The following is a 16812-nucleotide window of genomic DNA, read 5'->3' as shown; positions in this document are numbered from 1 at the left end:
CTTCTGCTACACAGTGTAAACTCTTGTGTGTGCTCAATCTATCTAGTCTAGTAGTGCTAGATTATCTATCTAGCACTACTGCCTAATGGACTGCAATTCCTCATTTTATCACGTACTTATCTTGATTAAGCACCTCTTGCTTTTGTGCAAGAATTGTATCACACTCCCTAGAGAGGCAAACAAGCCAACTATGCAACCTGCAAATCAAATTGCTTGTTTAAACAATAGTCCTCATTCTGAATATCTAGGTTACAAATGTTGTAGTTTGACTTCTCTAGGGATTGTAGGACAAAGTACAACCTTTACACAAATGCTTGGGTGCTTAATTCCACATATAAACTTTTTGACCCTGTATTTGAAGAAGAAGGAGAAAGATTTTAAGTGATATACTTTAAAAATAAAAATAAAGATTTCAGAATATTTTTAGAAAATATTAAAATGCAGTGAAGATAAGATCAAGCATAAGGTGTTCATGACAATCACTATATAAGATGTTCAAGTAAAAAATTATAAAGTACATATATCTATATTTGCACACTGCATACATAATAAAGTCAACATTTTCTGCTCTCTTTATTTAAATTTTAACTTACTGAAACTTAATCTAACTTTGAGTTGACATAAATAATTCTTATCTAAAGATGGTTTTGTAGAAGCGTCTTGCCAGGTTAGTTCACAGAACAATAAACATTCATTTAAATAAATATCTTCAAAATTCCTCTACAAATTCTTTTTTTCTCCAGAAGATAAACTCATAAATAAACATAAGACATTTCCAAAGAATGGACAGCCATCAGGGAAATACTCTTGAATTAATAACCTTATTGTACGTTCTCCAAACAAGTGCATATAATAATTGAAATTGTTACAACAATTTGAAGTGCTGACAAGGTTATGCATTACATCTTGTAGCTTTCCCTATTTACAGAATTCCAATTTACTAAATATATTAGGCTTCATTCTACAAAGAAATGTTAAAACTTTTCAGAACATAATGATTCTTAAAAATATTTTGATGCAATAGTTTTCCATTATTGTTTTTTGCTTTCTTCACCATATTTATGGGTATACTTTAAGTTTAAAGCAATGATAACAATTGAATATTGTTAATCTGTATAATTTTTTTACAGAATCCTATAATATAAAAGGCCAAGTGTGTTTGTCCGAAGCTGTCATGCGCAGTAGAGACTGCGCGAGGACAAACACACCTGGCCTTCAGCAGACTAACCTCCTGGCATCTGGGCAGACCGGGTGTGGCAGGGGGTGGGGGCGGGCATGGCGGGGCCTGTGTGATGCGAGCGGGGGCATGTTTGATTTGGGCAGGGCGGGGCCGTGCGGCTGTGAAAGAAAGAGCTCAAAAGAGGGGGGATAGAGAGAGAGCAAAAGAGGGGGGATAGAGAGAGCAAAAGAGGGGGGATAGATAGAGCAAAAGAGAGGGAGAGAGACAGCAAAAGAGAGGGGGAGGGAGAGCAAAAGAAAGGGGAGAGAGAGCAAAAGAGGGGAGATATAGAGAGCAAAAGAGAGGGAGAGAGACAGCAAAAGAGAGTGGGGGAGAAAGGGGAGAGAGAGCAAAAGAGAAGGGGAGAGCGCAAAAGCGAGGGGGGGAAAGAGAGGGAGGAAGATAAGGGGGAGAGATAAGGTGACCACGTGTCCCGTATTGCCCGGGACAGTCCCGCATTTTGAAGGTCTGTCCCGGGTCCTGGGTACTGCCATTCATTGTCCCGGACTGACTGACTGAAACTGACAGCACTCTGACAGCACTGAAACAGCCACGCAGATTGACTCACTCTCACTGACTAAGACTTTATGGCACGGGCGGCTTGTTGCCGGCTTCCCGCAGCGCAGATAGTGAGAGTGTTGAGACTCCTCCCAGACGCTAGACATGATCATCCCAGGGGGCAGGGGGCCAGACTGACCAGAGGTGCCGCCAGTGGCCACCTGGCCAGTAAGTTGAGGGAGCCGCTTACGGAATCTGGATATGAATTTATGTATGCACGATTCACCCGCCACCCCTCTGGTTGCCGTTTAGACTCTAGCTCTAGCCTACTATATAATGTGATATGTTGCTGGCTGCGTGGACAGTTGGACCTGGCCCGTGGACGTTATTGGAGTTGAGAGTCAAGACCGGTGGAGCCGTGGAGAGTGCTGTTGCTGTGCATGACAGTTGGACTGAAGCCAAGCCGACGAGGAGCAGGAGAGAGTGCAGGTCCTTATGTCCCCTTAATATTAAACGTTGTAGAAACCTACACTTATTTTTCTTGATTTGATTTGTTTACTAGTCTTTTTAAATTGTTCTGTATAACATGAAATGCATATTTATGTAGCTACTGGGATATGCCCCTCTGTGTGATATGACCTCTGTACTCTCATGCCTGGCAACGTCTCCTACAGCTCATATTCAGCTTCTTTCCCATAAAAAGCCTTGTGGATATGTTATCTACAGTACAGGTGCCCAGTGTATGTGATGCTGGATATGTTATATACAGTATAGGGTGCCCTGTATGTGATGCTGGATATGTTATATACAGTATAGGTTGTTTTTTCGGGGGGGGAGGGGGGCGGACCAGGGGGGCAGGGGGAGGCGGTCCAGAGGTGGGGGGGCGTCCCTGAATGACAGTTTGGATATGTGGTCACCCTAGGGAGAGAGAGCAAAAGAGAGGGGAGAGAGAGAGCAAAAGAGAGAGGGAGAGAGAGAGCAAAAGAGAGGGAGGAGAGCACAAAAGAGGGGAGAAAGAGCACAAAAGAGAGGGGGAAAGAGAGAGAGCAAAAGAGAGGGGAGAGGGAGCAAAAGAGAGGGGAAGATAAACAGCTCCAGAGAGGGAGAGAAACAGCAAAATAGAGCAGGGAAAGAGAGCAAAACAAAGGAGGGGAGAGAGAGCAAAAGAGGGCGGATAGAGAGAGTAAAAGAGGGGGAGAGAGAGACAGCAAAAGGGGGGGGAGAGAGCAAAAGAAAGGGGGAGAGAGTGAGGGAGAAAAAGAGGGGAAATAGAGATAGCAAAAAAGGGGGGATGGAGAGAGCAAAGGAGGGGGGGAGAGAGCAAAAGAGAGGGGGAGGGAGAGCAAAAGATGGGGGATAGAGAGAGCAAAAGAGGGGGGTTAGAGAGAACAAAAGAGAGGGGGAGAAAGAGAGTGAAAGAGAGGGGGAAGAGAGAGTGCAAAAGAGAGGGGAGAGAGAGAGCAAAATTCGGGGATAGAGATAGCAAAAGAGGGGGATAGAGAGAGCAAAAGAGATGGAGAGAGACAGCAAAAGAGAGGGGGGATAGAGCAAAGAAAAGGGGGAGAGAGAGAGAGTGAAAGAGGGGGGTTAGAGAGAGCAAAAGAGAGGGGGAGAGATAGAGCAAAAGAGAGGGATAGAGAGAGCAAAAGAGAGGGAGGAAAGAGATCAAAAGAAAGGGGAGAGAGAGCAAACAAGGGGGATAGATAGAGCAAAAGAGAGGGAGAGAGACAGCAAAACAGAGGGGGGGAGAGAGAGCAAAAGAGGGGGGAAAGATATAGCAAAAGAGAGGGAGAGAGACAGCAAAAGAGAGGGGAAGAGAGCAAAAGAGAGGGGGAGAGAGCAAAAGAGAGGGGGAGAGAGAGCACAAAAGAGAGGGGGAGAGAGCGCAAAAGAGAGGGGGAGAGAGAGCAAAAAAAGAGGGGAGAGAGAGATATCAAAAGAGAGGGGAGAGAGAGCAAAAGAGAAGGGGTTGAGAGAGAGCAAAAGAGAGGGGACAGAGAGAGCAAAATAGAGGGGGGATAGAGAGAGAGCAAGGGGTGGAAGCGCTGTATTGCAAAAAATGGCCGTGTACACAGGTTTTAGGACTAGTGTATACATATTAGGCAGAACAAATTATTTTTAGGAGCTTTATTATATTACAGATAATGGACAGTTAGGATAAAATAATATAGGCGGAGGTGAAAAGAAGGATGATCTAAACAAGTTTAGCACATGATGATAATTATGAAAGAGACATGAAACTCAAAATGTTTCTTTGGTAATTCAGATAGAGAATGCAATTGCAATTAATTTTCCATTTTACTTCTATTATTAAATTTGCTTCATTCTCTTGTTATGCTTAGTTGGAGAGGCAGCAATGCATTACTGGGAGCTAACTGAATGCACTGGCGAACCAATAACACAAGGCATATTTGTGCAGCCACCAATCAGCAGCTGATGAGTCTACCTAGGTATCCCTTTCAACAAAGGAAATCAAGAGAACAAAACAAATTAGATAATATAAGTATATTGGATATTTGATTAAAATCACATTATCTATCTGAATCATGAAAGAAAAAATGGGATTTATGTTCCTTTAAAATGATGTTGCCTCCTCATTATCGGCTAGATTACAAGTGTTGCATTGAGTCTTTTAACGCCGAAAAAATGGCAATTTCAGTGTAAAAGCAGGAACGCACTATTGGGAGCCATGTTGACATAGCTATACAGCAAGCATTGTAGCCTTGAATGCAACATCAATCCCGCATTTAAAGAAATTACATTTTTTTTTGTGGGATTTTCATAGCGCTGGTATTACAGGTTGTGCGGTATGGCTAAAAAGCTTGCGTTACAGCCTATACATGATCCACACCGCCATCTAAGAGCAGTAGTTATGGATTTTGTGTAACAAAAATGTTTCACAAAACTCATAACTAAAATGTTACAAAGTACACTAACACCCATAAACTACCTATTAACCCCTAAATCGTCACCCTACCGCATCGCAAACACTATATTAAACCTATTAACCCCTAATCTGCCACCCACATTGCGACTATTTAATAAACCTAAAATAATAAAAAATACTCAGCACTCCAAAAATGCATCAAACGACCATAGTTATATTTGATATTATTGTGTCAAAAGATTACAACAGTAGTGAGGAAATACCAAACAATATGCAAAATACAAATAAGGTAAGAGGTCCCTAAACTATCCTCATTCAAACTTGCATACAGCATATACACACGCACACAAACCAATTCCCCTTAGGTGTTCCTAAGGAGAAATAAAACATAAGCGTCTTTTCCACAAAGTTCACAGTTCAGAATTTTTCTATTTTTTTCCCCATAGACATCAATGGGGTTGTGTTACGGCGATCGACCATTCCGCACTTCAGGTGTTATTTTTTTTTCTAACGCGCTCTCCCCATTGATGTCTATGGGGGAAAGCATGCACAAACACGTCAAAGCAGCCCTTGGCTTTTGTGTGGTATGAAGCTTAACGCCACCATATGCACACACAAGGAAGCTTTTCAAACACTCATAATGGCAACACTATGGAAGGTGAAATAACGCAACTTTTTTTGCGTTCGTTTTGCACCCTGTTTAGAGCACAACTCGTAATTTAGGTGTAAGTTTGCTGCTGAGTAATAACAAAGCTCATTGATGTCATTGCCCAATGACATTCTCACTTCACCACAGTTTACTTAAAGGGACATGTGACAATCTCCTTACTCACTGTAAACAAGGAATTTGTGATATAGCTTAAACGGACATTATACACTAGATTTTTCTTTGCATAAATGTTTTGTAGATGTTCTATTTTTATAGCCTATACAGCTCTTTTTTAAAAAAAAAAAAGGTATAGTTCTGCTTATTTTTAAATAACATTGCGCTGATTTTCAAACTCCTAACCAAGCCCCAAAGTTCTAAGGAGAATACTGATGTATACCTACTCCAGCTTGCTCCTGTTTGTGTAAAGAGTCTTTTCATATGCAGAGGAAGGGGGGGGGTGTCTGCTTTTTTTTGCTATAGAACCACATGCAGTGAGTGTTCCAGCTAACTTTTCCACAGTGCTAAACTGGGAGCTTCTAAGTAAGTTTTTTAAACAGTTTTATACCGGATTTGTAGATCAGTACTGTGCATATTATTCTTTATAGTAGTGTCTATTACATGCAGTTATATGAAAAATTGTGTATACTGTCCCTTTAATAACCAGATAACTATTCATAGGAGAGCCACCTATGCATTTTGGCACTGTACTTTAAACTAGCCCTAAAATAACATGAACTAAAACAAATTCAAAGGTAAGAGATGAACTACTTTTAAAGTGAATGTAAATGTTGATGCTAAAGTGCTGTTTTTTAAAAAAAAATTGATAAAAACAGGGGCACTTTAATTCATCAAAATTTACATTTCATGGTAATGATTTATGGTAATGTTGACCCAAGAAGGAATAAAGCAGCTTAATAAACCCCTTCTTGCTAATTACAACATCTCAAGCCATCAATGTAAATGTAGTAGTGAAGAAATTAGAGTACTTACACTTTTACTCCAACTTCCCTTAATTGTTCCATAACAAAATAAATTGATTCACAGCATAACATATGTTGTATTGTGCATCTGTATCCAAGCTTTATGTTAAGTCTAAACACAGAAGGACATAAATTGATTATTGTTTATGACTGATCAAATTCCTGTAGTAAAATATCCATAGGAACAGGTCACAGGAAATATAGTGTCCAATTACTTTAAAAATAAAGTGAATGTCATTGCTTTTACAAACCCCATTTACATTAAACCTGCCCTGACCTGGTGTAAAGTCATTACACCAGCCTTAAGAAATGGATAAAATCAATGTGGGGGTGATTGTAATAAATACCTCCCAACATTTCCTAAATGCTATCCAAAATGGATATGTTGGTGGCTTAATCAGGGAGATCTTGCTTTGACTTATGGCAAATCAGTGGTGCCAAATAACACAGGAAGGTAAGTTGGGAGTGGGCAGAGCTGGATGGTCAGTTGAAAATGCTAGGTGGCAAAGTGCAGGCCAGGGGGTGGACAGTCCAATCTCCTCTGAAATACATCCTAAGTACACAGAAAAGTCAGTATTTTTATTTCTAGCTCCCAGAAACCAAAAACAATAAGCCCTATCAGTGACCTTAATCAACTATAATTAACCATAAACACAAATCGATCAACCATAAAAATTAATAATTTAACTTCTCTGTCACTGGCAGTTGCACTATTGATCCCCCTCCATAATTAATGCTACTTGTGACATGCACAGTGACATTAGCCCTAACTACATATGATACCCCACCATAATAATAATCCCTAGATTCTTTTGACTTTATTTCATCTCCCCTGAAATGAACTCTTTCAATGGGCTCCATGTACTAAGCTGTCTGCGAGGTCTTCGTCACTATTTTCGTCTAAATTTCTGCGTGCGGATCAATAACCGTATGTACTATCCCACGAATCCATTGAAAACCTTATATTAAAAAACGGCGAGCGAACTTGCCCGCAAATCTTGAATTCTCGTCTTTTTTGTAGCTAGAAAATACTCGCTCGACATAAATCTCGCACAAAACAGGAATTACTAAACTATCTATTTATACGCTCGTGAATTTCTCCGCACCTACCTCGTTAAAAATCCCTCGCCAGCTAATAGGTGGCGAGCACCATAATAAATAATAGGGTCTATCAGATCAACGCCTACAACTGATTTAAAAGAGGTGTATAATTGAATGGTTACTCACTTTTGATCCTGTTAGCCATTATGGAGTCACTTCTTCAACTTTATATTGTTCGTCTGATGCAAATGAGGGGTAGAAGGCAAATTCGTCAACCTGATGCCCCAAATCCGGTTCGAAGAAGGCGATTACGAGTACAGCGGGTATTCCTTCCTCGGGTTCCTTTAGATGCCCTTTCCGATCGAGAGGTTATTCAAAGGTTCCATCTGGATCGACATTCAATATTGTCTTTATATGCTCAAATAGCACATTTTCTAGAGCCTGTGACGGCTCGTTCAAGGGCCATTCCCGGAATACTAAAGTTTCTTGCTGCCTTGCACTTTTTTGCCACCGGATCATTTCAGGCAGTGTCCAGCGTCATCATTGGTTTCAGTCAGTCTGCCTTTTCTCGTCATCTTTCCAAAGTTATCGATGCACTCATGCATATATTCCCCGAATATGTTTGTCTACCATCTACCACAGAAGAGTGGCAATCGATAAAGTCGCAATTCTACAGTGTGGCTGGAATGCCAAATGTTCTTGGGGCAATATACTGTACCCATATTGCAGTTCGACCGCCACGGTTACGGGAGGAGATTTACCGCAACCGAAAGTCCTGCCATTCCTTGAATGTACAGATGGTTTGTGACCCCAAAATGAGAATTATCAGCGTGAGATCAAATTACCCTGGCTCCTGCCATGACGCTTATATCCTGCGGCAGACTGGACTGTACCAAAAATTCGAAAATGGGGAAATGCCAGAGGGATGGTTATTAGGTAAGCTTGAATTGAACTCAACCAAAATTTTTAAAGGTTTTTTAAAGAGCATGTAATTTTAAACGACTTTCAAATTGACTTTTTATTCTTTTTATATCAGTTGTTGAAAATCATATCTAGATATATGCTCAATAGCTGCCGATTGGTTGATGCACCTAGAGGCCTTGTTTGATTGGCTCACATTTGTGCATTGATATTTTTTCAACAAAGGATATAAAAATAAATTTTGAAAAAAAACACATTATATAATTAAATTTTTAATTTGTTACTATAAATTTATACTAATTTGACGCTAGCCTCAATAACTAATACAAATTATTTTGTCTTTTTGGAATGACTTACATCAATATTTTTTTTTTTAATTACAGGGGATGCCGGCTACCCTTGTTATGAATGGCTTCTGACACCCTATAATAACCCCCAACTCCGGAAACATATTCGTTTTAATGAAGCACACAAGAGCACAAGGGGTGTCATCGAAAGGACTTTTGGATTATTGAAAATGAGGTTCCGATGTCTGGACAGATCTGGCGGTGCAATGCAGTATTCTACAGAAAAAGTAGCAAGAATCATCTTAGTTTGCTGTGTCTTGCATAATATTGCCACCAAAAGAGGATGCCCCATTGATGACGATATTGCCATGCCTTTTAATGACTTTCCAGAAGAAATTTTCAGAGAAAACACCAATAGACGTGGCATGGCCACAAGGGATATGGTTTCTGACCAATATTTCGAAGATTGATCTTTCTCTAACAATTTTTTCCTCTTGTATGTAAATTGTGTTCTGCAGTTATGTTTTTTTTTTTTTCAAATAAAATTTGTGTGCAACATCATCATATTGTTATTTCTTTGTAGCCCTTTTTGTAAACAAACCTTATTTTCATTGTTCACACCCCAAAAATAAATTAAACAGAATTTTTTTTAATGAAAATAATATAACAATTTATTTTAAGTTCAAAAGGCAACAAGAATAATAATTATAACTATTTCTATCCTAATATAACTAATATATTTACATAACTAAAAAAGTTCAACATTTATCTATTCAAAAGGTTACATTTTAGACTTACTATTCTACATTTAACCAGTGATTTTGTTACATAGTAATTGTATCAAATATTAATGAATCCCAAAATTTGAGAATATATATATTGGTAGTGTTATCTGTGGTCAATGACCTAGGATATAGTGATGTACTAAAAAAAAGATTATCCATGACGATATATTTATATCGTCATTGTTCATTCCTCATGCAAAATTTATCGTTCCAACAGAAATTTAATATAATATTGGTTATTAATGGTTAGTCGGATCAACAATATTATTCATGTTACATTGTATTAGAAAAATAAAGATTCAACAAAAAATAATGCTACATTGTAAAAATAGTCATGCGTCAATTTGATTGACAAGTATAGTTGTGACGTCAGATACTAACATGTCGCTAACGGAGCCTTTCACAGCTGGAGAAATAGTCATTCTGGTATATGCAATGGAACGATATTTTCCTCATCGTATGGGAGGAGTTCGATTGGTAAAGCAGGACAGTCGTGATCATATTATATACGAAATGATAAGAAGGATGTATAGAGTATCAAAGATAAAAAGGACAAGACGTCAATGCCTAAGAAAGTACAGCGATTTGAGGCGTAGGGAAACTAATTATTACAATTCAATTAAACGACTAATAAGAAACTGTAAGTATAAATGTTTAGTGTTACTTATAGAAAGTTTCAATTTTAATAGTTATTGATAGTAAGTCCAATAACTGCGTCATCTTTTACCTTTCACCATTGATTGATTTGCAATAATAGTAGGAACAAGGGACAACACATTTGATTTTCAGTATTCCGTTAAAACCTTTCTATCTGGACATTGAAAGACAAAAATTATGTTCATTGTTCCTTTAGCTTTAATAGACTGTTATTTATAGTATCTTATTTTTTTTCTAAAGCTATTCACCTTTAAGTAAGCTATATACTTGTTGATTAAACTAGAATGTACTGTCTAATAAGCATTTAATTAATAATATTGACATCAAGAAATCTCAAAATCCAATTTTACATTGATAATAGCATTCGATAATCGATTTAATCATATATTTTTAGTATTATTAATACAGAAAATGTTTGTTTTTAGTATATCTTCAACTTGCATATATGAAATGAAAATTAACATCTATTAATCATTACAACTATAAAAAGAAAGTCAATTTTTACAAACAGATATGAAAAAATCAAAATCAAAAACTCAAAAAATTCCACGTTATTTAAGAGAAATAAGGATTGAAACGCAAAATAGTGGGATCACTTCACCACCCCTTCCTTTGACACTTATGGACATACCAATGACTCCCAAAGATAACAGAGCAGTGAAAAAAATGGCTGTCAACACTCAAAAAGGTACATAACTATAGAACAGCGTTAACAAGGTTTTATAAATTGTAAATAAAATAAATAATAATTAAAAAAAAAATTATGTTTAATAATCTAATGCACATTTAGATATCCCTGGATGTTCTTATGAAGAAATTCCATCCTTTGAAAAAGAACCAAATTATTATTTTGATCTTGAGGTCGATGAGACATGCACAAAAGATGATGATACTAATCTTGGAAGAGGTATTAGAATTTTTGTTTTTTTGGGAAGTGAAATATAGAAAAAATAATGTAATTTTAATTTTAATTTTTTATATATTTATAAAAAGGTCAATCTTTGGACAAAGCGGTACAAGTGGAAATTGAATTGGATGGCATGGTATACGCAACAAGTAATGATATTGGACAAAACATGTTTCCTCATAAAAAAAATCTGATAGACAAAGGTATTTTATTTAGTTACCTTTGTCAAAAATAGAATAATTGTAAAACAATAAATTAAAAATTAAAAATTTTATTTATTTATTTTACTTTAGCCTCTGGTTCAAGCGATGCTTACACATTAGAGGAAAAAAATGTGCAGACAGAAAATGATATGGATATCATACCTCCCAAAGAAAATGAAGGTATATACAGATATTTATATATATTTTTTATATTTTGTTATGTGATTAATATGTGAATTTAATTTATTTTTATTTATTTTAAGGTATAGAAGTTTTTGAAGAAAAAATCGATGAAAGCACACAAACTTTTTTGGATGATAACTTCAAAATTAAATTGGCAAAAATTAGGTCTACAATGGGAATGTTGATGGAGCAAGTTGATTTTTTGTACAAGAAATATGGCATTTAGTTTTTTTTTTAAATAAATCTTTTAAAGCACTTTCTATTGTTTTGAAAAAAAAAATTTACAAATTTTGAAACATCCAAAAAAAAAGGGATGATGAGTGTTTGTTATAAAAATCGAAATTTTTTTTTTTTTTTTTTTTACCATTTCATATAAAAAAAAAATATTGTAAGCAATAAAAAAAAAATTTCAATGAAAAAAAAATTGGATTCATTCTTTTTTCAAAAATTTTAATAAAAAACACCAAAAATTATTTTTAAAAATATTAGTGCAACTTGAAAATAGAAATATATTTTGAACAAAAATATAAAACAAATCAAAAAGTGCAACATCAAAAACAGTATAAACTTAAGTTATTAATACAATTAATAAAGATGTCTATCACTACTGTCCTGGCCTATTTGGTTCAGAAGGACCCTGTCTTTCACGAATAATGGACAGGAGAGAATTCAATGTTTGTTCTGCGAGGCGTAATGAACGGTTTATCTGTTCGTTGTGCTCCTCGTCCATTCGCCTCTGCCAATCAAACCTCTCTCTGTCTAATTGCAATTGTCTTTCTGCTAATGATGCACTTCGGTCCAGGTGTGCGATTAAAACATTCTGTAACTCTCTATGATCCACCCTATATTGTCTAGCAAGAGAGATCATTTCATTGAGACAGACATCATCCACTTCTTCAATTTCATTGTTGCCAGGTACCACAGGTCTTTCATTAGATTGTGTTTCTGCTGGCTGTACATTTCCTTGAATTGTTTGTTCTTGTACTTCTGCTTCATCAGGGACAGGTTCATGGATCTCCATTGGTTGTGCATCCATGATATCATCCAACAAATCTGTGGTCTCACTTCCATGATCCCTGGATAGAAGTTCCTCCTCCTCAGGTCTTTCTGGTTGTACAGCAACCAGGTTTAAGATGACCTCCCTCGATGACTCCTCTGGATCTGTGAAAATTAAAAAGAAAAAAATAAATATATATGAATATATTAAGATTTTAATATCTATATAAAAATATAATGTATATATATAAATATATATATTAAAAAAAAATAAAAAAAATATATATATATATTTATATATATATATATATATTTTAAAATTTTTTTTTTTTTTTTAACGATTTTTTTTCATAAAAAAATAAAATACTAAGAAAATATTTAGTAGCAGCTGTGAATATGTACTATGGAAAAAAAGGCAGCACTCACATGTCATTTGTAAATAAAATTCAGCTGTTCATAACACAAAATTAAATAATCTTTCTTTTTTTTTTTTTTAGAAAATTTAATGAAGCTTTTGTATTATTAAATGCTCTTTTTAATTTCAAATGACGAGTGATTGATGCCTTTTTATGATCTAAAATTGTAAATATATCTATCTATATATATAAATGTGTATATATATAGATATATATATATATATATATATATATATATATGTATATATATATATATATATATAGATAGCGATATATATATATTTTTATTTATATAAATATATATCTTTATATATCCAAAAATTATAATATATATGAAGATGTTGCTATCTTGATATTTATGTATAAGAAGAAAATTAAAAAACAAAGTAATGTATTAATAGTACAGATTCTCACCATCAAACAACCGTGGAGAACTTCCCGTCATGTTCCGAAAAAGATGTCCAAGGTCAGCTATGATAAAAAAAAAATATATATATATATATATCTATTAAAATAAAATTTCTTTAGTGAAAAATCCAAAATAAAAAAATTACAATAAATCAATGTTATCTATATGGCCTAAGTGAGCAAACACTACCACGCTTTTAAAAGAAAACAAAAAAAAATGGAATTCAAGTAATTAGATTTTTTGAGAGAAAGCGAATTTCGGTTAGCTTTGACCAGTATGACCAGTGGAGAATGGAAAAAATGAAAATATATTGTTTACCTGTACCTCTACCAACACTGGTTTCAGGGGTGCTGGTCCGGATATCTGGAAGTGTATCAGCTGATAAAAAGGTATGGCTAGCAGATGATGTGCTTCTTATCGTTTGCCCAATAACGACACCACCACTTGTCATCGACGTCCCAGAGGAGGTTGATGGAATGGCTGAAGCAGGGTCATCACCACCCCTAGCTGTCACGGATTGTGGTCGAGCTGTTAAGAGATAAATAAAATCAATCGTTATTCATGTTTAGATCCATAGAAGATTAATAAACAACTAATATTTAAAATTTTAAATAGTGGTTATTGAAAGGGACAGTGTAGCACACACAATAGTAACCAGGTTGAAGAATTTGAATGTAAAAATTTAAAAAGTAAATATCTACAGACTAACCAATGTTTAATATTAAACAAACATTAATTCAAATTTGACATTAAAATTTTTTGTAGACACTCAAGGTTGTTTGTATTGAAACTGTTTTGTAAAGCTTGTTTCTAGTATTTAAAAATTGTTGAGTACTTTGTTTGACATAAAACAATAGTCCTGTGTTTATGTAATCTTTCATTCTATTCATTATTCATTCTATTCTATTCTTTAATTCTATTCATTCATTGTATTATGTATCAACAAGCTGTTATAAGTGTTATTTGAACTTGTCATTTAATTACCTTGTTAACAATTAACTGTAAACGAAAAAGAGTCGTCTGCTCATTTGCTAATTAAATGACAAGTTCAAAGAATACTTATAAGAGCTTGTTGATACATCATAAAATAGTTGAATGAATGAATAGAATGAATAGAATGAAAGAATAATGAATAGAATGAAAGATTATATAAACACAGGACTATTGTTTTATGTGAAACCAACTATTCAAGATTTTTTTAAATAATAGCATTTAAACACTCATTAATCAGCTGAAAAAACAGTATCTTGATATTATATATACACTAATGTTGGGAGTGTGTATCTGCATGTGTAAGTGTATAATATTAGTGTGTGTGTATCTGCATGTATAAGTGTATATTTTTTTGTCTGTATACATGCTTGTCTAATGTATACTGTAACGTTTGTTTTTGGGAATTTGTAGGTTTATACTATGCAGGTGTATATGCATTTTATTATCATTTTAAAAAAAATATTATTAAAAATAAAATTTGTCTACAAAAATATAGCACTGTATTTTCAAACGATTGTTGAATACAGAGCTCACATAGCAATAACAATATTGTTTGGCGCAGCTTTTGATTTGATGAATAGGGACATTAAACCACAAAAGATTTGTTCATCAGTCATAAAGAAATTAAGATTTTAAAATAGATCGAAATTTACTTCCATTAAAGGCGTCTATTTACAATTAGCTAGTAAGCAGTTCTAAATATGCTTTTCATCAAAGGATATCAAGAAAATGAAGTAAATTAAAATAGAATTGTTATTTATAAAGCGATACAAAAATAAAGCAGTAATAGGACTATATTCTGCATAATCAAAATTGGCGCCAATAAATATTGATTTTCCAAAATATAATTAAATGTTAAATATTTTTATAAACCGACTCCACTGGAAAATTACAATATGATCATCAGTCAATTTAAAAAATAGTAATTATATTAATGTTTTACATCTTCGGTCGCTATCACAATCATCTGTGATCATGAATATTACATTACATACGTTATTGGTTAAGCTATACAAAAATCTAACAGTAATCTGCATTGATTTAACGTAATCAAAATTGACGCACCAAAAAATTGATTTGAAAAAATATCTTTACAAGATAGATATTTGGATAAACCAACTCTAATGGATAATTACAATATGATCATCATTCAATTCAAATAATAGTAATTCGATAATTGTTTACATCTTCGGTCGCTATCACAATCATCTGTGATCATGAATATTACATTACATACGTTATTGGTTAAGCTATACAAAAATCTAGCATTAATCTGCATTGATTTAACTTAATCAAAATTGACGCACCAAAAAATTGATTGGACAAAATATCTTTACAAGATCCATATTTGTATAAACCAACTCTAATGGATAATTACAATATGATCAACATTCAATTTAAATTATAGTAATTCGATAAATGTTTTACCTCTTAGGTCGCTATCACAATCATCTGTGATCCCGACGATTACTTCGGGGCCTAGACGCTGCACCAGTCTCTGCTCGTAATCATTAAGATCACCGACATAAGCTGTTCCACCTCCGGTAGCACGAGTTGAATTTTTTTCTTTTGCCAATTTGGCTTTTGCAAATCGTTTGATGTCGTTGTACCTTTTTTTTATTTGGTCAACGTCCTTTTTCCCAGGTCCCTGAGCACTGACAGCATCACTTATCCGGGTCCATATACTTTTCTTACGGATACTAGACGTTTGCTTCGAACGACAACCAAATAAATAGTCATACGAGTCTAGCACCATATCGACAAGAACCAGGTTCTGCTGATGTGAGAAGTGGGGATTCTTCGATTTGGACTGTGAATCAGATCGAGAAGTAGCCATACTTAATTTATCGATAACAATAAAAGTCAGTAAAGCTTCAAGTTCTTGAAATATGCAGTCTGAAAAACTTTATTAAATAGAGTTTATATAGTGCTGCAATATGTTCCCGCGACAAAGCTGACATTTCTGACACCTTGCAGTCACGTGGGACAAACATGACTGACAGGTTGTAAGCGATTAATAGTACATTCGCAAATAGCGAGGCGTCATATGTATGAATCATTCGCCAGTGCTCGATGTGGATTAGACGCGCCTTTTTTTTGAATAGTTTTTAGTACATATCGCGGGCGGGCAACATCTCGCTAGCTGCGAGTTAGAGCGAGTCGAGCAAACACGTTGTCGGCGAAAAAATTGATGCTTTAGTACATGGAGCCCAATGGCAGATCTACAACTGCAATTACCACTAACTGCACTTAACCTCTTCCACAATTGACCCTGGCTCCACTGCCAGTGTTCATTTCTGGCACCCTATGAACCCTTGCCTATTTACTGTTACTCCCGGCTCTCCTACTACATGATCTCCAAACTGTAATTACATAAAATCACCTACCACTATTATTCCCTATTTTTTTAGTAAGGCTTCAAAGGAAACCCTATATACTTTTTAAATTCTATATGGTGGTGTTTCCCATGATATATGATATTTCTGCAAACAAAAAAATTTTATGCATTAATTTAATATTTTTTGCTGTTTACTTGCTTTTGATTCTGCAACCCAAGTAACACAGTAACATAGTAACATAGTAGATGAGGTTGAAAAAAACCCGAAGTCCATCGAGAACAACCTATACAAATCTAAAATATATACAAAAAGCTCCAGTTAAACTTAAATAATCCCATTTAACTTAAAAGGTGACCCATTTAATACTAGCAATCATATCCATGAATTTTGTTTAAAGACAGAAATGTATCCAAATAAATTTTAAATGTATCTAGGGTATTGG

The sequence above is a fragment of the Bombina bombina genome, chromosome 3, assembly GCF_027579735.1.
Source record: "Bombina bombina isolate aBomBom1 chromosome 3, aBomBom1.pri, whole genome shotgun sequence".
Classification (NCBI taxonomy): domain Eukaryota; kingdom Metazoa; phylum Chordata; class Amphibia; order Anura; family Bombinatoridae; genus Bombina; species Bombina bombina.
The sequence above is the reverse complement of the archived record's forward strand: the minus strand, read 5'-3'. Positions refer to the sequence as shown.